The following is a 21,698-nucleotide window of genomic DNA, read 5'->3' as shown; positions in this document are numbered from 1 at the left end:
TAATCTAAACTAAAAGAAACAGTGACTGTTTCAATACTTGAAATAACCTTTGGATCTCCCAACATTTTACAGGCAGGAAGCAAGCTGAGAAAGCAGCCCAGCCTTCATGGGGAACGTCTGGCCCAAAGTCTATTTCAGGTATGGCCACTGGGTATGATGGTGTAGATAGAGCCTCCCAAAGAGTGGACCCATGAGCCACATGGAGTCACTTCCAGGGACAGAACCAAGTCACTTCCCCCAGTCCCATGTAGACAGCCTTCCATCTTTCCCCTACCTGGGAATGTTTATTATGGTTAACCTTTCCTGTTCAACTATTCTATGTTCTATTATTCTAAATGTTGGGGGGGGGAGGGTCTGGAAATCAAGGACTTTCTCCCGATCCCAGATAGGGAACTTCGCAAGGTATGCCCACGGGGATTTTAGAGGTGCTTATGAAAATATATGATAATTAAATTAAAAGGCATCTTCTTTAAATAATATTTAAATATATGATAATTAAATTAGAAGGCATTACGTCAGCAGCGTTAGCAACTTTAGGGCAAATATTCTTCCATTCTTATGGGCCCGGTGCTGACAAGAGGTTCATATCTCTCAGTGATTGACAGGTCTTCAGTGACAATGTCTACCTTGACACTCACTTTCTGAGATTTTGCCAGCTGCCTTCTGGGTCAGCGTCTTCCGCGCCTTCCAGAGAAACAAGCCTTCCGTTCTGACTGGTCCCCAACCGCAACTTCTTCTGCACATTTTCATCCAACTTCCTCTGCTCCCCTTTCCAGCTGCAGCTGAGTTTCTCAACCCACACATGCAAACACACACACATGCCCCTACCTCCATCCCTTGATAGCTCCCCAGACCAAAATGTTCCCTTCTTGCTGGAGGTCAGCTCTGTGGTAAACCTCAACAAAGCTGACAGCCCAAGTTTAGATCAATCTTTTGCTAAAGATTTGAGAATTCTTCTTCACAGATAGAACCCATCTTTGTTTCACCCAAAGCCCTGAGTCTCGCTCTGAGTCACAAGCAGAAGCACCAAGATATGCAAAGGCTGCCCTCTCTATATGGAAGGGCTGGGAGAAGAACGTCCAGTCACAACAGGAGTGGCCAACAGAGGGCAGAGCCCATTCTTTGGAACCATCTCAAACTGGCCTTTTCCCTTTCAAAGGGTGGCCATTCAGCTATTTACAGGTGACAGTTATGACCCCCTAAGTCTCCTCTTCTTCAGGTTAAATATCCCCTTGGTTTTCATGTATCTTCATATTTTTTAAAGATTTTATTTATTTATTTATTTATTTATTTATTTAAGAGAGGGAGAGAAAGAGAGGGAGAGAGCAAGAGCAGGGGGAGAGGCACAGAGAGAGGGAGAGAGAGAGAATCTTAAGCAGACATGCTGAGCGAGGAGCCCAATGAGGGGCTCGATCTCACGACCTGAGCTGAAACCAAGAGCTGGACGTTAAACTGACTGAGCTACCCAGGCACCCCTCCGTGTATCTTTAAAAGAGAGAAAAAGATAGGGGTTTCATCAAATGTAATAGTGCCGCGTACACATAAGTTATTACACTGCCTGGATTCAAAATTCAATCTCCATCCTGGACATTCTGCTCTGAACACATCCATATCCATCTCACACCAGAAAATAACCCCAACTCTCAGCAAGGCTTCGCATCCTGAATTACTCATCACGTCATTATTTGTAATGGCCAAAAGAATCCAAAAATTACCTCCCATGGTTGTGTGTTTACAGCCTGGGAAGATAGAGCTGCACGCAATATTAGGCTGCACTTTAAAATTGTGTTTATCAACCCCTGACTGCGAACAGGTATCAGGTTTCTTTCCGGGGTGATAAAAATGTTCTCAAATTGATTCTGGTTGTGATTCCAAAGATTTGCGAGTGTACTAAAAGCCATTGAATTGTATACTTTCGAGGGATGACATGTATGGCATGTGAATTATAACTCAATAATGCTGTTAAAAATACGTTTGCTGGGGCACCTGGGTGGCTCAGTCAGTTAAGCCTCTGCCTTCGGCTCCAGTCATGATCTCAGGGTCCTGGGATTGAGCCCCGTTTCAGGTTCCCTGCTCAGCGGGGAGTCTGCTTCTCCCTCTTCCTCTGTCCCCGTCCCCTGCTCCTGCTTTCTCTCTCTCAAATAAATAAATAAAATCTTTTAAAAATTTGTTTACTGAATAGTTTCCAGCTATTAGATCTGGATCTTTCCAAACCTCCCTGTTAAAAGTCACCTTAGCTATGCCACTGCACTGTTTAAACTGCTGAGATACATCTGGATTCAGATTACACCACCCTGCAGAGCCGCTCACCTGGCAGAGTGGTGTCCTTTTCACGCTGGCCAGTGGATCACTCAGAAGTCCACCCAAGAAGGGCCAACCATCAACGCTGGTCTTGGTGCTGGCTCTGGAGGTGAACGTAACAAGGTTCTGGTCCTCCAGGGGCTCATGGTCAGAAGCCCGAGTAGTGCACTCGCACGATGTGTGCTCTTCTTGGGCTACCACCTGCTTGGTGTCTGACTTTCCCCTTCCTTCCCATTCTCTGCAGGTCTACCTGTGAAAGATGGGGAATGCGTCACAGAAGCGGTGTCTTTGACGAAGGAAAGGAATTCACAAGGTTGCCTTGGGAGAAAAGGTAATCGGGGCAGAGGGAAGGCTGGGGCGAAGCCATGGCATCTGACACATTTGGGGAACTGGAAGCAGTTCAGGGTGGCCCTCAGTCTATTCCCATCACCGCCCCTGCTTTCCTCTTTATTTCAGGGACCATGTGTCTCCCAGCCTCTTGTCTTCTCCGTTCGTCGCCAGCCCTGCCCTGTGCACGTGGTTACCATCTGCAGCTTCCCTGGCTTGGCCTTCGGTGTTCTCTAAGGACCTGGCTCCTACTTTCCTTCTGGCTCATTCTAGTCCTGGACACTTTGGATAACCTCCCTGACGGCCATCGTTGTCCCTTGGGACCATAAGCCCAGTCCTCAACAGAGACAACCAGACAGATGCTAACCAGGACATCAAGGGATGGGCTCTAGGGCTCTGTCCTCCCGTCCAAGTGCTGTCGCTGGTGTATCACATAAAGATGGAGAAGCCCTGGTTTTCAAGTGTGTGTGCCAAATCCGGGTAAGTGTGGAGACAATGTGGCAGGAGGCTTTCAGCATCCTGCCAGGCTGGAACAAAGGACCAAAGGTAAGGAGATGAACTATCTGGACCTCGGGGTATAAAACCACACCCAATGCCAGGAAAGGAGAGGCATGGCACAGCAGACCATCATATGAGGAAAGACTTGGGGGTTTTAGAAAGGAAAAAGCTCTGGTTACGTTAATAATCTATGTTTTTAAAGGAAGCTCCTGGACTCCAGGCTGCATTAATAAAGATCTGGTGTCCAGACAAAAGGAGGTGAGAGTCCCGTTGTGTTTCTGTCCGACCACATGTGGACTATAGTGTCTGGTTCTGGAAGTTACACTGTGGGAGACGGAGACAAACTTGAACAATGGTTCTTAACCCTGGCTATACATTATAATCGCCTGGGAACTTTCAAGACCCTCGATGCCAGGCTATCCCTTAGACCAAGCAGAATCTTGGGGAGGGGACATATGCATCAGTAGTTTTTAAACTTAAAAAAAAAAATTTTTTTTTTGGCATACGGAAGGGTTGCAAAAAGAATACAGAAAATTCCCATATACCCTTCACCCAATTTCCCCTTATGTTAACATCTGATATAACCACAGCCCAATAAGCAAAACTAAGAAATCAATGGTGGTACAATGCTCTTCACTGGATGATAGATCTTCCAATTTCACCTGTCCTTCTACTATTACCTTTTCTTCTGTCCCAGGATCCTACCTGGGATCCCACTTGGCATTTAATTGTCATGCCTCCTTGGCATTCTCCAATCTATAACAATTCCACAGTTTTTTCTTGACTTTCACGACTCTGACACTTTTGGAGAGTACCAGATGGATGAAATACCAGCTAATTTGGGCTTTTCTGGTGTTCTCTCACAATTAGGTTGAGGTTACACATTTTTGACGAGGATACCATAGTAGTGGATTTGTGTCTTTTCGGCGCATCACATCAGAGGATTTGTGATGTCAACATATCTTTGTGCAATAATAGAAAATAGATATTGGTCTCTGTCCCCGGTTCCTGGCACAGAATTCCTAAAGTCTTTGTAATTTCTTGGGTAAGAGGAGTGCCTTTTGTTCTAATGAGGTGACTATAGGTGGGCTCCTCAATGGGAGCCAGTCATCAGAAAGAGATCAAGCCATGATTAGAAGCTTGGAGTTTTCAGCCCCACCTTCTGTCATTCCCCAGAACAGGGAGAGGGACTGAAAATGGAGTTAATAACTGATCATGCCTACATCATGGAACCTCCATAAAATCCCAACAGTATGGGATTCAGAGAGCTTCCAGCTCGGTGAACACATCCACATACCAGGAGGGTGATGTACCCCAACTCCATGGGGACAGAAACTCCTGGGCTCACCCCCCCCCAGGTCTTCATCTGGCTGTTCATCGTATCCTTTATCATATTCTTTCATAAACTGGTAAACATAAGTGTTTCCCCAAGTTCTGTGAGCTACTCTAGCAAATTAATTGATTCCAAAGCAGGAGTCAGTCTTGGGAACCTCTGAATTGTAGCCAAGTTGGACAGAAGTTGTGGGTAACCTAGGGACCTAGTGCTTGGTGAATGGCATCTGAAGTGGGGGCAAGTCTGATGCCAGCTCCAGGTAGTGCTGAATTAAGTTGTAGGACATCCAGCTGGGGTTAAACAGAATTTCTTGGTGGGGATAAACCTCCACACCTTTGGTGACCAGAAGTGTCAAAAGTGAAGTGTTCTGGGGCGCCTGGCTGGCTCAGTCAGTGGAACATGCAACTCTTGATCTTGGGGTCATGAGTTCAAGCCCCAAGTAGGGGCGAGAGATTATTTAAAAAGTGGGGGAGGGGGGAGCACCTGGGTGGCGCCATTGGTGTCCGACTCTTGATTTTGGCTCAGGTCATGATCTCAGGGTCCTGGGATCAAGCTCTGCATTGGGCTCTGTGCTCCGTGGGGAGTCTGCTGGAGGATTCTCTCTCTCCCTCTCCCTCTGCCCCTCCCCCATGCATGTGTGCACTCTCTCACTCTCCCTCTAAACTAAATGGATAATTCTTTTAAAAAAAGTATTCTGTGTGAAAGTATAGGAGACTCATAGGAGGAAGGGCTACTGTTTTTTTTTTTTTTCTGTTAAAAATCTTATTACGGGGGATATTCACCTTGATCTTTTGGCCAGAGTGGTGTCTTCTGGGATTCTCCACTGTAGAATTACTATTTTCCCCTTATTCTCAGTAACATCTTGGAGGAGATACTTGGGGACCAGCAAATATCCTGTTTCTCCTCAAACTTTCTCAGGCAGCTCCCTGCGAAGTTCCGGTGAGGAGCCACAACTGAGTACCACTGAATTGGGTGGGTTTGGGGAGGAGCTGACAGGGTGGATGGGATGGGAGCTTGAGAAGCGGCCGCACAAGGAACGGCTGAAGGCCTGAGAAAGATGCAAAGATTAGCACTTCTGAACTATTTGAAGGATTGTCAAGAGTGAATGTCTGTCTGCTGGTTTGGAGTAAGTTGAGTCTGGAAAAACTAGGTTTTTGAAGCTGCAAGCAGTCTCCTGGAGCTCAGGAGAGTAGGCTTGCTTCAGATGGGGGATGCCTATTCTCTTCTACTGGGGAGCCATTAAGTCACTGCACACAGGACAAGTCACTACCTACTCCTGGTCCCTGGGGAAATTGGTGACGGCCCCTCTCCCTGGAATAAGAGTTACTGTTCTGTTTGGAAATGTCAGTTGTCTGGAATGTAAATTACCTCCCTCTCAACCCCCTGAGAGGGGGCACTTCCTGTCCCTGTGCTGGCCCCTGGGACACTACTGTGAATGGTGACATGGGGACTGTGGTATCTTTCTTGCCAGTGGGCTCCTTTGAGGGTTAGATAAAACCCTTATAATGTCTGGCCTGTGGTATTCACTCATCCACCATTAAGTGCTCATTACTTGACAGAGAGACTAACTTTCAGCTCTGCGTCCAAGTTGCAAACACCCGGATCCTGCTCTTTGTTTTGTTGTTGTTGTTGTTGTTGTTTAAAGATTCTATTTACTTGACAGAGAGGAAGACAGCGAGAGAAGGAACACAAGCAGGGGAAGTGGGAAAGGGAGAAGCAGGCTTCCCGCCAAGCAGGGAGCCCAATGCAGGGCTGGATCCCAGGACCCTGGGATCATAACCTGAGCTGAAGGCAGACGCTTAACAACTGAGCCACCCAGGCGACCCCGGATCCTGCTCTTTGTGTCAAAACATGGACACTGTGACATAGAGCTTGGGGATGTGGCTGCAAGAGGGGCAGGAAGGGCCGGCCTGGGGAGATAAAGCTGTTTTCTGATCAGATAAGGCTTCCTCAAGCTAAGGTGACCTAACAAGTACCTACTTATCTTCTACTTTGTTCTACAGGGTTCCTCAGTGTGTTGGGTCCAGAGTTCCACAGGAAGCCTAGAGCTGATGAGAAATCAGGCCCTACTGTGGGTTAGCAGCATTGCTAAAGCCAGAATTCAATTCCTATCATGCCAACTCAGTACTGAGGAAGTGCCCTTTATCACTGGGGGTGGGAGTTGTGTTTCCCGAGAAAGGAGTGGAAATTCTGCTGTCGGTCGTCCAGCAAAGAGGCTAGTCCTTGGACAATACATGGAGCGCTGGGAGACAGGCGTGGGAGTAGAGAGAAAGTAAAAGCTTTCTCTCTTTCCCGGCCCAACACCTCCTGAACCTGGGTTCTGAGGGGCAGGGCACGGGATGGTCCGTTTTGTGTCCACTTGGCCAGGCTTAGGCGCCAGTTGTTTGAACACCAGTGTCGATGTTGCCATGACCTTGAGTAAAGACCTTGAGTAAAAAGCAGCTTACTCTTTGTAACGTGGAGAAGTTCCATCCAATCAGTTGAAGGCCCTACGTGCAAAGACGGGGGGTTTCTGATGAAGAAAGAGTCCTCAAGACTGGAACACAGACCTGGAACTCTCTTCCCTGAGTTTCCAGCCTGCTGCCCTGTGGAGTTGGGACTCAACCCTGTGACATCAGCCTGAATTTCCAGCTTGCTGGCCCGTTGGCGACCACAGTCCTGTGAGCCAATTCCTTAAAATAAATCTCTATCTCTGTTTGTACATCTCTATCTTTATACCTTATTGGGTTTGTGTCTCTGAGAACCCTTGACTAACATGGGCAGTTTCTCTAGAAACTGTCCCTGCTGCAAGGGCTGAGCCTGGGAATTGGGCAAGAACTGTGTTGTTGGGGATCCTGTGGGTGACTTTGCATCCGTGGACTCTGGCTGCAGCCCCTTCCAAGACTCAAGTGGGACGGTCAGATGAGGGGCAGCCCAAGACAGCCTGCATGGGAGCCAGCCCCAGCCCCGCCCACTTTGTCCAGCCCAGAGTTGAGTGGTTTTTATATGTTTAAAGGTTTGTTCTAACAAACAAAGAAGACGATGTGACAGAAACTGTATGTGGTTCATGACACCTAAGATATCTAACATTTGGTCCTTCACAGAAACAAGTTTACCAACATGGCTATGGGTCACTAACCCTTAATGCTCAGTACACTCTTACCAGATGCTAAAGTCTGATCTCCGCTGTGCTGTGGGGAATTAGAGGATGTAGGGTGTCAAAGGAGGTTGATGGCTTCTCCAGGAGTCAGAGAAGTAGGGGCACCTACTCTCAGAGAACGTGTGTGCCCAGGGCATGAGGGCATGGTCATATCACAAAAGACAGGTGTGGTCAGAAGGCCAGAGAGGGGAAAAACTCCTTGAAACTCTCCTTGAGCCATGGGAAGCAGCATCTTGAGGTTACATGTGGAAATAACAATTGGATAATGTGAGGGCTCCTGGGTCTCAGTATGGGCAAAGCAGGCTCTAAGTAATCTCATCTGGGGGCTTAATGAAAATAATGTGACCTTATTTAGAAAGGTCTGGACTTCCCATTTTTGTGGACAGAAGATCAGAATTACTCAACATGGAAACTGGGTTGGTGAAGTGAGGTGGTGTGTGGGCAAGGACTCAGGCCATAGGTCGGTTAGACTCGGGAGGGAGGTGCTGAATGTTGCCAGGCTCTGCTGAAGTGTGGGGATGGGGCCCTGCTCCAGGAACAAGGATGGTTTTCTAAGAACAGGACCCTCTGTGCATTACAGAAATATACCTCAGATGCTAGAATATGAGAAGACCCCAAAAACAAAGCCACTTCTTCTGAAGTCTAACGTAAAGTGGGTTTTTTTTGTTTTTGTTTTTGTTTTTTTGCCAACTTAAGTGTATAAACTTTTAGGGATGCCTGTTTGTGATATTTTCCTTGTAATATAAGAGTTGTAATACTTTATTAATTAATTTAGCTACATCTTCACTTTAAGATAACATTATACATCACAATTCATTAATTTACAAATATTGAATTTTCCATTCTTTCATTTCATGAAACTGTTTTGTGTGGTGTGTGTGTGTGTGTGTGTGTTTTCAAATCTTCCCCTGAATATTTGACAGTGTCTTTATTATCACTGGAACCCTCCTCTTAAACACATATACACGCACACATACACAGAAAACTTTCTTTTATGGAGTATTTTAAACATATATACAAGTCAAGAGAATAGTATAGTGAAACCCAAGTACCCACCACCAGCGGCAATAATTACCAGTGCCTGGCCAATCTTGTTTCCTTTCTGTTTTTTTTTTTTTAAGATTTTATTTATTTATATGAGAGAGATAGAGACAGCCAGCGAGAGAGGGAACACAAGCAGGGGGAGTGGGAGAGGAAGAAGCAGGCTCATAGCGGAGGAGCCTGATGTGGGGCTCGATCCCAGAACGCCGGGATCACGCCCTGAGCCGAAGGCAGACGCTTAACCGCTGTGCCACCCAGGCGCCCCTCCTTTCTGTTTTTTAAAGATTCATTTATTTATCTTAGAGAGAGGGAGAGAAAGCATCCAAGCAGACTCCCCACAGAGTGTGGAGCCTGACACGGTCCTCGATCCCACAACCCCAGGATCATGACCTGAGCTGCAATCAAGAGTCAGATGCTTAACCAACTGAGCCACCCAGGTGCCCCCAATCTTGTTTCCTTTATGCCTACTCATTTATTCTATACCATAATCTTTTTTCTTTTTTTTTAATTGAGATAAAAGTCACATAACATAAAATTAACCACTTTGAAATGGTTACCACTTTGAAATGGACTCAGGGAAGGGAGTGATTGCTTAATGGATTTATGGTTTCTTTGGGGGGTGATGAAACATTGGAACGAGACACAGGTGGTTGCATGCCATCGTGAATGTACCTAAATACCAATGAGTATTCACCATTTTTAAAATTTATTTAAGTAATCTCTACACCCCACATGAGGCTTGACCTCACGACCCCGAGATCAAGAGCTGCACTCTCCTCCGACTGAGCCAGCCAGAATCTCCAAGACACTTCATATAAATGGAATAATACGACACGTGACCTTTTGTGTCTGGCCACTTTTGCTTAGCATAATGTTTTCGGGTTCATCCAGGTCGTAGCATGTGTCAGTATTTTATTCCTTTTTCTAGCTAAATAATATTCCGTTTCATACACATACCACAGTTTGTTTGTTCCTCCCTGGATGGACATTTGGGATTGTTTTCACCTTTCGGCTATTTTGAATAACGCTGCTAAGAGGGCCTACTTTCAGTTCGTTGGGGTATATAGCTAGAAGTGGAATTGTTTGAAAGATCCCTGGGTGGCGCAGTCGTTAAGCGTCTGCCTTCGGCTCAGGGCCTGATCTTGGCGTTCGGGAATCGAGTCCCACATCAGGCTCCTCCGCTGGGAGCCTGCTTCTTCCTCTCCCAACTCCCCTGCTGTGTTCCTTCTCTCGCTGGCTGCCTCTCTGTCACATAAGTAAATAAAATCTTAAACAAAAAAGAAAGAAAGATACCCAGAATTTATTTTAATCCAGTACGGTAAGACACGAGTACATGGAAATCCCTGTCGTGAAGGAGGAAGTTTACACTAACAGATCCCAGAGCAGGAGACACGGCACAGCACACGGGGCCTCTGCAGGAAGCGCCCCCGTCGCGTAGGAGGCAGACTGGTGGTGGGGGTAGAGCGTGGCCAAGAGCCTTTACTTTGCTTTCTGGCCGAAGGAACAGGCACGGCAGCATAAACAGGGTGAGGACTGGTTAGTGTGAATAATTTCAGCAGGCTCTGGGTCATGGGGGCTGCCCCTAGTTGCGTGGTACCTGGCCACGGTGTGACGAGGGCACCGGGAGAGAACGGCCCCGCATGTGAGAGCCCCATCAAGGAGGTGGCTAAGGGTGTGGGCCCTGGACTGGGTGGTTTGCATGTGAAAGGGCCACTCACAGGTCACGTGGATTGTTCGTTATCTCTAGGAATGAGCTAACCATGGGAGAGGCAGTATCTCCAGGATCAGCAACGCCCCAGATGTCAAAACATCAAAATATAGAAAATAAAAAGATAGGCTTAACATACTGACTCATACGGTAATTCTGTGTTCCACATTTTGAGGAACTGCCACTTGATTTCTCACAGCAGCTACACCATTTTACACTCCTGCCAGCAGCGTATTAGAACCAGGGATCGGGATTCCGATATCTCCACCACCCTCACCAACACTGATTATTTTCATGTTTGCTTGTTTGTTTTTGAGAGGAGGGAGAGGGAGAGAGAGAATCTTTTTTTTTTAATATTTTATTTATTATTTATTTGACAGAGATAGAGACAGCCAGCGAGAGAGGGAACACAAGCAAGGGGGAGTGGGAGAGGAAGAAGCAGGCTCATAGCGGAGGAGCCTGATGTGGGGCTCGATCCCACAACACCGGGATCGCGCCCTGAGCCGAAGGCAGAGGCTTAACCACTGTGCCACCCAGGCGCCCCAGGAGAGAAAGAATCTTAAGAAGGCTCCATGCCCAGTGCAGAGTTGACTTGGGGCTTGATCTCATGACCCTGAGATCATGACCTGAGCCAAAGTTGAGTCAGATGCTTAATCGACTGAGCCACCCAGGTGCCCCTATTATAAAGCGTTTTAAACATACAGAAAAGTTGAAAAGATGTGTAATGAGCACCCCAGTACCCAGCACCTGGATTCCACATTTTAAAAAAAGATTTTATTTATTTGTTTATTTGACACAGAGAGAGAGAGAGAGAGAGAGACAGCACGCACAAGCAGGCAGAGAGGCAGGCAGAGGGAGAGAGAGAAGCAGGCTCCCAGCTGAGGAGAGAGCCCACCATGGGGCTCCATCCCAAGACCCTGGGATCATGACCTGAGCCGAAGGCAGACACTTAACTGAGTGAGCCACCCAGGCGCCCTTGGATTCCACATTTTAAAAAACATTTTATTGTGTTTGTTTTTCATATAACTCTCAATCAATCCATCCATCTCTTCATCTGCCAATTCAAAAAGATTTTACTCATTTTTAGAGAGAGAGAGGGCATGCATGGGGGGAGGGGCAAAGGGAGAGGAGAAGGGAGAGAAGCAGACTCCCTGCTAAGCAGAGAGCCTGACAAGGGGCTCGATCCCATGACCCCGAGATCATGATCGGAGCTGAAATCAGGAGTGGGACGCTTAACAGACTGAGCCACCCAGTTGCCCCTGCCAGCACAAAATTTAAATGTTATTGAGTCCAATCTATCTGTTTTCTCTTTGGTTACTTGTGCTTTTGGTGTCACATCTAAAAATCCATTGCTAAATCCAAGGTTATAAAGATTTACCCCTATGTTTCCTTCTCATTTTCTAGTTTCAGTTTTTACATTTATGTCTCAGATCTACTTTGAGTTAGTTTTTGTATATGGTGTGAAGTAGGGGTTTGATTTCTTTCTTTTGCATGTGGACATCTGTTGAAAAGACTGTTCTTTCCCATTGAATGGCCTTGGCACCCTTATAAAAAATCAATAAATGTGTGAGGGCTTATTTCTGGACTCTCACTTCTATCCCATTGACCTATGTATCCTTATGCCATTACCACACTGTCCTGATTACTGTAGTTCGTAGTAAGCTGTGAAATTGGGAAGTGTTTGACCTTCAACCTTGTTCTTCTTTTTCAAGATTGTTTTGGCTATTCTGGGTCCTTTGAATATCCATATATTTTAGAGTCAGCTTGTCAATTTCTGCAAAAAGGTCGGCTGGTATTCTGCTAGGGGTTGCGTTGAACTTGGAGAGGATTGCCATCTTACCAAGATTAAATTTTTCAACCCACGAACATGGAATGTTTTTCCATTTATTTAGGTCTTCTTTCTTTCAACAGTGTTTTGTAGTTTTCAGTATATAGTTCTTTCATCTGCTTGCTTAAATTTATTCTTGGTTATTTTGTTCTCTTTGGTGCTACTGTAAATGGAATTGTTTTCTTAACTTTATTTTCAGATTGTTTATTCCTATTGTGTAGAAATACAACTATTTTTTTTAAGATTTTTATTTATTTATTTGACAGAGATAGAGACAGCCAGCAAGAGAGGGAACACAAGCAGGGGGAGTGGGAGAGGAAGAAGCAGGCTCATAGCGGAGGAGCCTGATGTGGGGCTTGATCCCGTAACGCTGGGATCACGCCCTGAGCCGAAGGCAGACGCTTAACCGCTGTGCCACCCAGGCGCCCCATAAATACAACTATTTTTTATATTGTTCTTTATCTTGCAACCTTGCTGAACTCACTAGCCCGTGTGTGTGTGTGTGTGTGTGTGTGTGTGTGTGTTATTTAGGATTTTCTAGAAATAATATCATGTAATCAATAAATAAAGATAGTTTTATTTCTTTCTTTCCAATTTGGATGCTTTTTATTTCTTTTTCTTGCCTAATTGTCCTGGCTAGAATCTCCAGTAAAATGTTGAGTGGAAGTGATGAGAGCAGACATCATCTTCTTGTTCCTGATCTTAGGGGGAAGCCATTCAGTCTTTCATTATTAAGTATGTTGTTAGCTGTGGGTTATTTTTAGATGCCCTTTATCAGGCTGAGGACTATATGTCTAGTTTTTTAATGTTCTTTTTTTTTTATCACAAAGGGTATTGAAATTTGTCAAATGATTTTCCTGCATCTACTAAGGTGATTATATGGTTTTTGCCCTTTATTCTATTGATATGGTTCATTACACTGATTAGTTTTTTTATGTTAAACCAACCTTGCATTCTTGGGCTAAATCCCACTTGGTCATGGTGTATAATAACATTTACATCTAGATTACGTCGAGATTCAGTTTGGTAGTATTTTGCTGAGAATTTTTGTGGCTATATTTATAAGAGATATTAGTACGTAGTTTTTTTGTGGTGTTTTTGTCTAGTTTTGGTATCAGGATAATACTGATCTCATAGAATGAGTTGGAAAATGTTACCTCTCTTTTACTTTTTGGCAAAGTTTGTCTGTGAAGAGTTTTGATCTCAGTTTTTCTTAAAATGTTTGGCAGAATTCACCAGAGAAGCCATCTAGGCCTGGGCTTTTCTTTGGGGGTGTTTTTTTATATTATTATTATGAATTCAATCTCTTTACTTGTTATAAGTCTAGTCAGAGTTTCCAGTTATTCTTGAATTTGTCTTTGAATCTGGAATTTGTCTATTCCATCCAAGTTCTCTGCTTTGTTGGCATATAGTTATTTATAGTACTCCCTCATGATCCTTTTTATTTCTATAAGGTTGGTAGGAATGTCCCCTCTTTCATTCCCAATTTTACTGATCCTTTTTTCAGTGCCAGTTTTGCTTAAAGTTGGTCAGTTTTGTAGATCTTTTCAAAGAACCAACCTTTGGTTTCAGCGATTTTTTTCTTTTCTCTTTTTCATTACATGTAGGTACATACAGATACAAATGTCCCTGGAAGTACTGCTTTAACTGCATCCCATAAGTTTTAGTAAATTATTGTGTCTTTTTTTTAAAGATTTTATTTATTTATTTGACAGAGACAGAGGCAGCAAGAGCAGGAACACAAGCAGGGGGAGTGGAAGAGGGAGAAGCAAGCTTCCCACTGAGCAAGGAGCCCGATGCGGGGATCGATCGCAGAACGCTGGGATCATGACCTGAGTTGAAGGCAAACGCTTTACGACTGAGCCACCCAGGCGCCCCAATTATTGCGTCTTCATTTTCATTACTCTCAGAATGTTTTCCAATTTCCCTTGTGATTTCTTCTCTGATCCATTGGTTATTTCCCTCATCTTCTTAATGTCTGTAGAATCTGTAGTGACAATCCCTCCTTTTTTTCTTTTCCATCTAGCTAGGATCTTACCAATTTTGTTAATCTTTCAAACTTTTGGCTTTGTTAATTTGCTCTATGTTGTTATTTATTTGATTTATTTTTGCTCTTATTTTTATTATTTCCTTATTTTTGCTTACTTTGGGTCATCTTGGTGTTTTGGGTTTTTTTTTTAAGTAGGCTCCACAACCAATGTGGGGCTTGAATTCACAATCCTGAGATCAAGGGTTGCATGGTCTACTGACTGAGCCAGCCAGGTACCCTGATCGTGGTGTTCTTTATCTAGCTTCTAAAGATGAAAACTTGGGTCACTGATCTAGACCTTTCTTTTTTTTTTTTCCTCTTTTTTTTTTTTAAAGATTTTATTTATTCATTTGAGAGAGAGAGAGAGACAGAGAAACCACATGCAGGGAAAGAGGAAGAAGGAGAGGGAGAAGCAGACTCCCTGTTGAGCTGGGAGCCTGATGCGGGGCTCGATCTCAGGACCTGGAGATCATGACCTGAGCCGAAGGCAGGGGCTTAGCTGTCTGAGGCACCCATGTGCCCCATTTTTTCCCTTCTTAATAATATAAGCATTGGGGGCACCCGGGTGGCTCAGTTGGTTAAGCACCTGACTTTTGGTTTTGGCTCAGGTTGTAATCTTGTGGTCATGGAATCAGGCCCTTCGTTGGGCTCTATGCTCAGTGTGGAATCTGCTTCAGATTCTCTCTTCCCCCACTTGTGCACTCTCTCTCTTTCTAAAATAAATAAATAAATAAGTAAATAAATAAATAAATAAATATTTAAAATAATAATAATATAAACATTAAAAACTATAAATCTCCAACTAACACTACTTTAGCTAATTCCCACAACTTTTGATATGTTGTATTTTCATTATTATCCAATTAAAAAGTTTTTATAATTTCCTCCTTAACTCCTTCTTTGATCCGTGGATTACTTAGAAGTGTGTTGTTTAGTTTTCAAGTACGTTTTCCTAGATACATTATTGTTTCCAGTTTTAACTTAATTCCGTTGTGGTTGGAAGACAAATCTTTAACATTTCAATCTTTACAATGTGTTGAGCCATTGACCAAGCACATAGTGTGTTGAATGGGCCATATTATGTGTGTGTTTGGGGAAAATGTGTATTCTGCATTTATTGGTTGTAGTGTCCTGTATGTGTCGGTTAAGTCAAGGTGATTCAGATCTTCTATGTCCTTATTGATTTTTTTTAATAATAGTTTTTTATTATGTTATGTTAGTCACCATACAGTGCACCCTTAGTTTTTGATGTAGTGTTCCATGATTCACTGTTTGCGTATAACACCCAGTGCTCCATGCAATACGTGCCCTCCTTAATACCCATCACTGGGTTAGCCCATCCCCCCACCCCCTTCCCTCTGAAGCCCCCAGTTTGTTTCCCAGAGTCCATAATCTCTTGTGGTTCATTCCCCCTTCTGTTTACCCCTCCTTCATTCTTCCCTTCCTTCTCCTACTGATCTCCCTAGTATTTCTTATGTTCCATAAATGAGTGAAACCATATGATAATTGTCTTTCTCTGCTTGACTTGTTTCACTTAGCATAATCTCCTCCAGTCCCGTCCATGTTGCTACAAATGTTGGGTGATTGTTCTTTCTGATGGCTGAGTAATATTCCATTGTACATATGGACCACATCTTCTTAATCCATTCGTCTGTTGAAGGGCATCTCGGCTCCTTCCACAGTTTAGCTATTGTGGACAATGCTGCTATGAACATTGGGGTGCATATATATGGCCCTTCTCTTCATTACATCTGTACCTTTGGGGTAAATACCCACTAGTGCAATTGCTGGATCATAGGGTAGCTCTATTTTTAACTTTTTGAGGGACCTCCACACTGTTTTCCAGAGTGGCTGTACCAACTGCATTCCCACCAACAGTGTAAGAGGGTTCCCCTTTCTCCACATCCTCTCCGACATTTGTTGTTTCTTGCCTCGTCCATTTTTGCCATTCTAACTGGTGTAAGGTGGTATCTCAATGTGGTTTTGATTTGAATTTCCCTGATGGCTAATGACGCTGAACATATTTTCATGTGTCTGTTAGCCATTTGTATGTCTTCATTGGAAAAGTGTCTGTTCATATCTTCTGCCCATTTTTTGATTTGATTATTTGTTTCTCATGTATTGAGTTTGAGAAATTCTTTGTAGATCTTGGATACCAGTCTTTTATCTGTAGTGTCATTTGCAAATATCTTCTCCCATTCCATGGGCTGCCTCTTAGTTTTTTTGACTGTTTCCTTGGCTGTGCAGAAGGCTTTTATCTTGATGAAGTCCCACAAGTTCATTTTTTCTTTTGTTTCTCTTGCCTTTGGAGATGTGTCATGAAAAAAGTTGCTGTGGCCAGTGTCAAAGAGGTTACAGCCTATGTTCTCCTCTATGATTTTGATGGATTCCTGTCTCACATCGAGGTCTTTCATCCATTTGGAGTTTATCTTTATTGATTTTTATCTACGTGTTTTATCAATTACTGAGAAAGCTGTGTTAGACTCTCTAACTGTGATTGTAGATCTATTTCTCCCTTTAATTATGGACAAATTTTGCTTCATGTATCTTTAAACTCTATTATTAGGCACACACATATAATTGTTCTGTCTTCCTGGTGAATTATTACAAAATGTCTATCTATATTTGTATGGTATATCTTTTCCCATTAATTTTCAGCCAATCTGTGTCCTTATATTTAGAATGCAATTTTTTTGTAGACAGCAAGTAGTAGGTTTTGCTCTTTTATGCAGTCTGACAATCTCTGTCTTTTAACTGGAGTGTTTAGTCCTGTGCAGAAAAGAGTTAAGATGGCAGAACTGAAGCCTAGCCTTAGAAAGGCCTGTTTGCAAGCTGACCTTTGGTTAGCTTCTGGGAACTTGATTCTTGGAGTGCTCCTACTCCACGGTTAACTGATAAGGATGATTCACTGTACCCGGAACATCTGTTTTCCTTTAGGAATTTTGATACATATGAGGCAGAGGCCAGCCTGGCCAGCCTCCAGTAAAAATCCTCGTGACTGAGTCTCTAATGGGCTTCTGTGTGCAGGAACAGATATATGCGTGTTGTTGCCTTTTCATGGCTGGTGGAAGAGTGTGCTCTGTGTGATCTCTCACAGGAAGGAGAGAGCATAAGGAAGCCTGCATATGGATTCCTCCAGACTCCACGCGAGTCTTTTTTTCTTATAATCCAGCTGTGCATACTTAATACACCAATGCAACTATAGGACTACATGCTGAACCCTGAGTCCTTCTAGCAAAACTTGGAACCTAGAGATGGTTTTGGAGGCCCAACACAAGGGCCATTTACATTTAATGTAATCACCGATATAATGATTTAGGGTTGAAGTCTACTATTTTTTTTGGCTCCTGCTTATTATTTTGGTTTCGTTGTACATTCCTCTGTTCCCACTTCCCTGCCTTCTTTTGGGTTAATTGCAAATTTACTTTAGAATTTCTTTTTAATTTACCTATTGGCTCTTTTGCTGTATCTCTTCACATTACCTTTTTAGTGGTTACTTTAAAGAGTATGATATAAATCAGTAAGTTTTTTTGTTTTTTGTTTTTTTGGTTTTTGATCTTTTGAAGAAGCAGGCTTCCAGTGGAACAGGGAGCCCGATGCAGGGCTTGATCCCAGGACCCTGGGATCACACCCTGAGGGGAAGGCAGATGCTTAATGACTGAGCCACCCAGGTGCCCCTAAATCAGTAACTTTTCACAGCCTACTTAGAGCTAATATGGTACCATTTGACATAAATTCTAAGTACTTTGCAACCATGTAGATCCATTTCCTCTCATTCTTCACATTATAGTTATCATATGTATTACATCTACATACATAATAAACCCCACAATAAAATATTTTTATTTTTGCTATAAACAGTCATATGTGTTTTACATAAATTAAAAGAAAAAAGATTGCTTTTCCTATTTCCCCACATATTTATCATTCCTGATATTCTACATTCTTTCCTAAAGATACAGGTCTATGATCCAGCCAAATAACACTCATCAGCCTTCATACTTGAATGGGGAGTTTCCATCTCATACCCACTAACTTGGGTAAGTTCTTGACAATGCTTTTGGGCTGGCACACAGGATGGGGATCACTAAGCCCATCTTACTGGTAGGAAAACTGAGGCTCAGGGAGAGTTAGTACCTTGACTGCTCAGTTAGTAAGTTAGCAGAGCTGAAATCCAAATCTAGGTCTATCAACTCTAGGTCCAGTGTCTTCCCTTGTTTCTCAAAGATTGCAAAGTAGTCAGAACTATCCCTTTTGTATAGGCAGCTCCTCCTGTTGGAGTTATCATATTCTGGGAGACTGTATCCATAAAGAGGTCATTCCTTATAAGGAGCCCTTCTGAAGGATTATTGTCCATAGTGGCAGAAACCAGGGAGAGGATGAGTTAAGTGGGCTTTCTCATGTGCCTTGTCTTCCTGCTGAGATTATAAGCCTCCTGAGGGCAGAGATGGTTCACAGGCATAGCATGAGGGTTGGTGTTGAACTAATGAACAGGAGCTACTTCCCAGGAGTCTTGGGTAGCTGGGGCATCAGTATCATCCCATTGCTCATTTCTGCTCAATGCTCTGCAGTTTTGCCTCTCTCATGAGTGCATGGAGGAAGAGCCTGTAGTCCAAGCCCACATCCCCCTCCAGGGCAGAGTCAGAGCACTGGCTCCAGCTTTTCAGTGCATGGGGCTTCCCTTCCACACACTGTGTCTTGGAACCCCCAAAGCAAAAGTTACCCAAGTATTCCAAACTACTCCATGAGTTTTGGGGGTCAAGTAAGTGAGAAGCATGCGTCTGACTCCAGACCCAGCCCTTCAAATATCCTTGGGCAGCCCAGAGAAGGAGCTATGGCTCCCGCCTCAGGTTTTTCTGTCTTAGGGAAGAAATCCAGCTGTGTCAGTCCTTCAGGAAGAAAGCTCTCTCACTTCTTCTTTTAGTGAAGTCCTCAGCCACCAGATTTTGGGGATCAGCAAAATCTGATTCTTCCTTGGCTTCTGTGTAGGAGATGTTTCTACAAGGAGAAGGACAGGGCCTAGCCTCAGGTAAGACAGGAAAACTGGGTGTTAAGTTAGGGCTTCCTGTCCCCTTCTGCCCTGGGTCTCCTCGCCTTCCTAGGATGTGTGCTCAGCTGTGGCCCATCTGAAGGACCCTTGCGCACATGCTCAGAGGCCTTTCCTCCTCCTGCACCCGCTTGGCTTTCAATGAGCTTCAGGTCAATAAATATTTTCCTACCTCCCTCTCAACACCACTCTTTCTCTCCTTGCATCTCTCAGAACTGAAGGACCATGTGCCCTCTTAGAGGGCTTGTCCTGGGCCTCACCCAGTGGCACACAAAGCAGGTTCACACCTACCTGGGAGAGCATCTCTTTCCAACTTCATATTCAGTGACATCAGGTTGAAAGCTTGAAATGGGCCATCTTAGGAGTATTTATACCATAGGAACCAGCAAATGCTACTAATCAGTTTCCTCCACAGCCAGTTGTTAAACACTTACCAGCACATCATTGGCCCCATCTTACCTGTCTGTCAACCAAGATCTGACAAGGTGATTGCTAATAATCTCTGGCGTTGGTATCAGCAGCTTCCATATGGAATTCCTGAGTTCTCTTCTCCAGTAGTTCCACTTCGCCCCAGGAGGCAGGCCAGCCAGGTGGTGGCAGTCAAGCCAGCACGCCCTGAATTAGCAAGAACAAGGGGATATGGGCAGGGCATGCATGGCTTCTGCTACAAACTGATAGACACACACACACACACATACACACACACGCACACGCACACACCAGTTTACTTTAACACTTGTGGGTTTAATTTCAATGTGTATTGGAGAAAATACAGCCGGTATACTAAACCTGTAACTTCATGGATATTTTTTTGGATGAAGTCAATTTTTATTTTTTATTTTTTTTTCAAAGATTTTATTTATTTATGTGACAGAGAGACAGCCAGCGAGAGAGGGAACACAGCAGGGGAGTGAGAGAGGAAGAAGCAGGCTCCCAGCGGAGGAGCCCGATGTGGGACTCGATCCCGGAACGCCGGGATCACGCCCTGAGTGGAAGGCAGAGGCTTTAACGACTGCGCTACCCAGGTGCCCCAAGGATGAAGTCAATTTTTTAAAAACCATTAAGTAGATAACAGATTGGGTGGTGGGCACAAGCGGTAAAAACTATGGAGATGAGAGAATGGATGAAGTTGGTCGTTGGTGATGGGATACTACGGAAGCATCTTAGAGGAGTGATCAAGGCTGGTTTGCATTTTAGGAGGGGCTTTCTTGCATCTGTGTGCAGAACAGCATGGAGGGAATAAAGCTGGGAGGCAGCAGAATGGGTCTGAGGAGCAATGGACAGGTCCAGGAGTTGTTAAATAGAATCAAGAACAGTAGAGACATTATCGGATATGGGGAGGGAGGATGATGGTGCCTTCTCTGGACAGTAAGGAATGATATACCAGTTGCATTTGGGGCAAGACAGGTGAGGTGCCATGTGCTATCCCAGCCCCTGCCCCCACCCTCTCAACGTCACCTCTCCCCATCATCTTCTGGAACTCAGTACATCCCACTGCTCATCAGATTTCTCCCTGCCCATGCTCTTCCCCTTGGCCTGGAATGCCCTTGACATTTTGTCCCCCTGGAGCTCCTGCTTGTCCTTCTCTACGCAGAGCCACATCTTCCCAGAGCCCTTGGCAGGCAGGTGCCTTGCACTAGAAATGACTTCCCTTTATTAACATTGATTGCAGGTTAGGCACCATGCCAGGAACATTATGTACAGTGGTAAACTCTCTTTCCCCATAGTACCCCTGGGAAGCAGAATGTTTCATCCCCACTTCACAGAGACAAAATGGAGGCTGGAAAAGCCAGGATCTGAGCCCAGGCCTAATGGCCATGCTCTTAACCCCTCTGGTCCCTATGCCTTATCACACTATATTGTAATTATGTGTGTATGTATTTCTTTTTCAGTGGACTCTGAGCTCTAATGACATTGAGTCTAAAATGAGTCCTTCCCTCAAACTCAGAACCCCAGAGCTGGATGGGACTTCTTTAATATGAAGCTTGAATTTCCTACTCAGAGCTCTGCCAAGAGATGTTTGCATGCCTCCCTTGCTGGGAGTCTCGCTATCATCCAAGGTGGTCAGAACTGTTTCTGGATTGCTTTGCCCATCTGATATCTTCCCCCTTGAGTTCTGCCTCTTAATTCTGATTCTGTTCCCCTTGAAGCTCCAACATCTAGAAGGCAGCAATGACACTGAGACATCCAAGGGGCCCCCTGAGGCCCCTCTGGTCTACAGGTGTTTCAGTTCACCATGCAGACTAGGCCGGCTGGTTAGCGGTGACCTCCTGTTCCGCTGCTATTTGTCCCCTACTGTTCCTGTTAAGTTGAGCTCTTTCAAGCCCTACCATGAGGAGACCAAAGGGCAAGTTGCTGCATAGCTGCCACCCATCTCCCCCTGCCCCGCTCAAGGGCCACACCCCTTCCAGCACCAGGCTTAGGGTGTGTAAGGGAGAAGTCCATCC

This window comes from Ursus arctos, unplaced genomic scaffold (assembly GCF_023065955.2).
Source record: "Ursus arctos isolate Adak ecotype North America unplaced genomic scaffold, UrsArc2.0 scaffold_2, whole genome shotgun sequence".
In the NCBI taxonomy this organism is placed as follows: Eukaryota; Metazoa; Chordata; class Mammalia; order Carnivora; family Ursidae; genus Ursus; species Ursus arctos.
The sequence above is the reverse complement of the archived record's forward strand: the minus strand, read 5'-3'. Positions refer to the sequence as shown.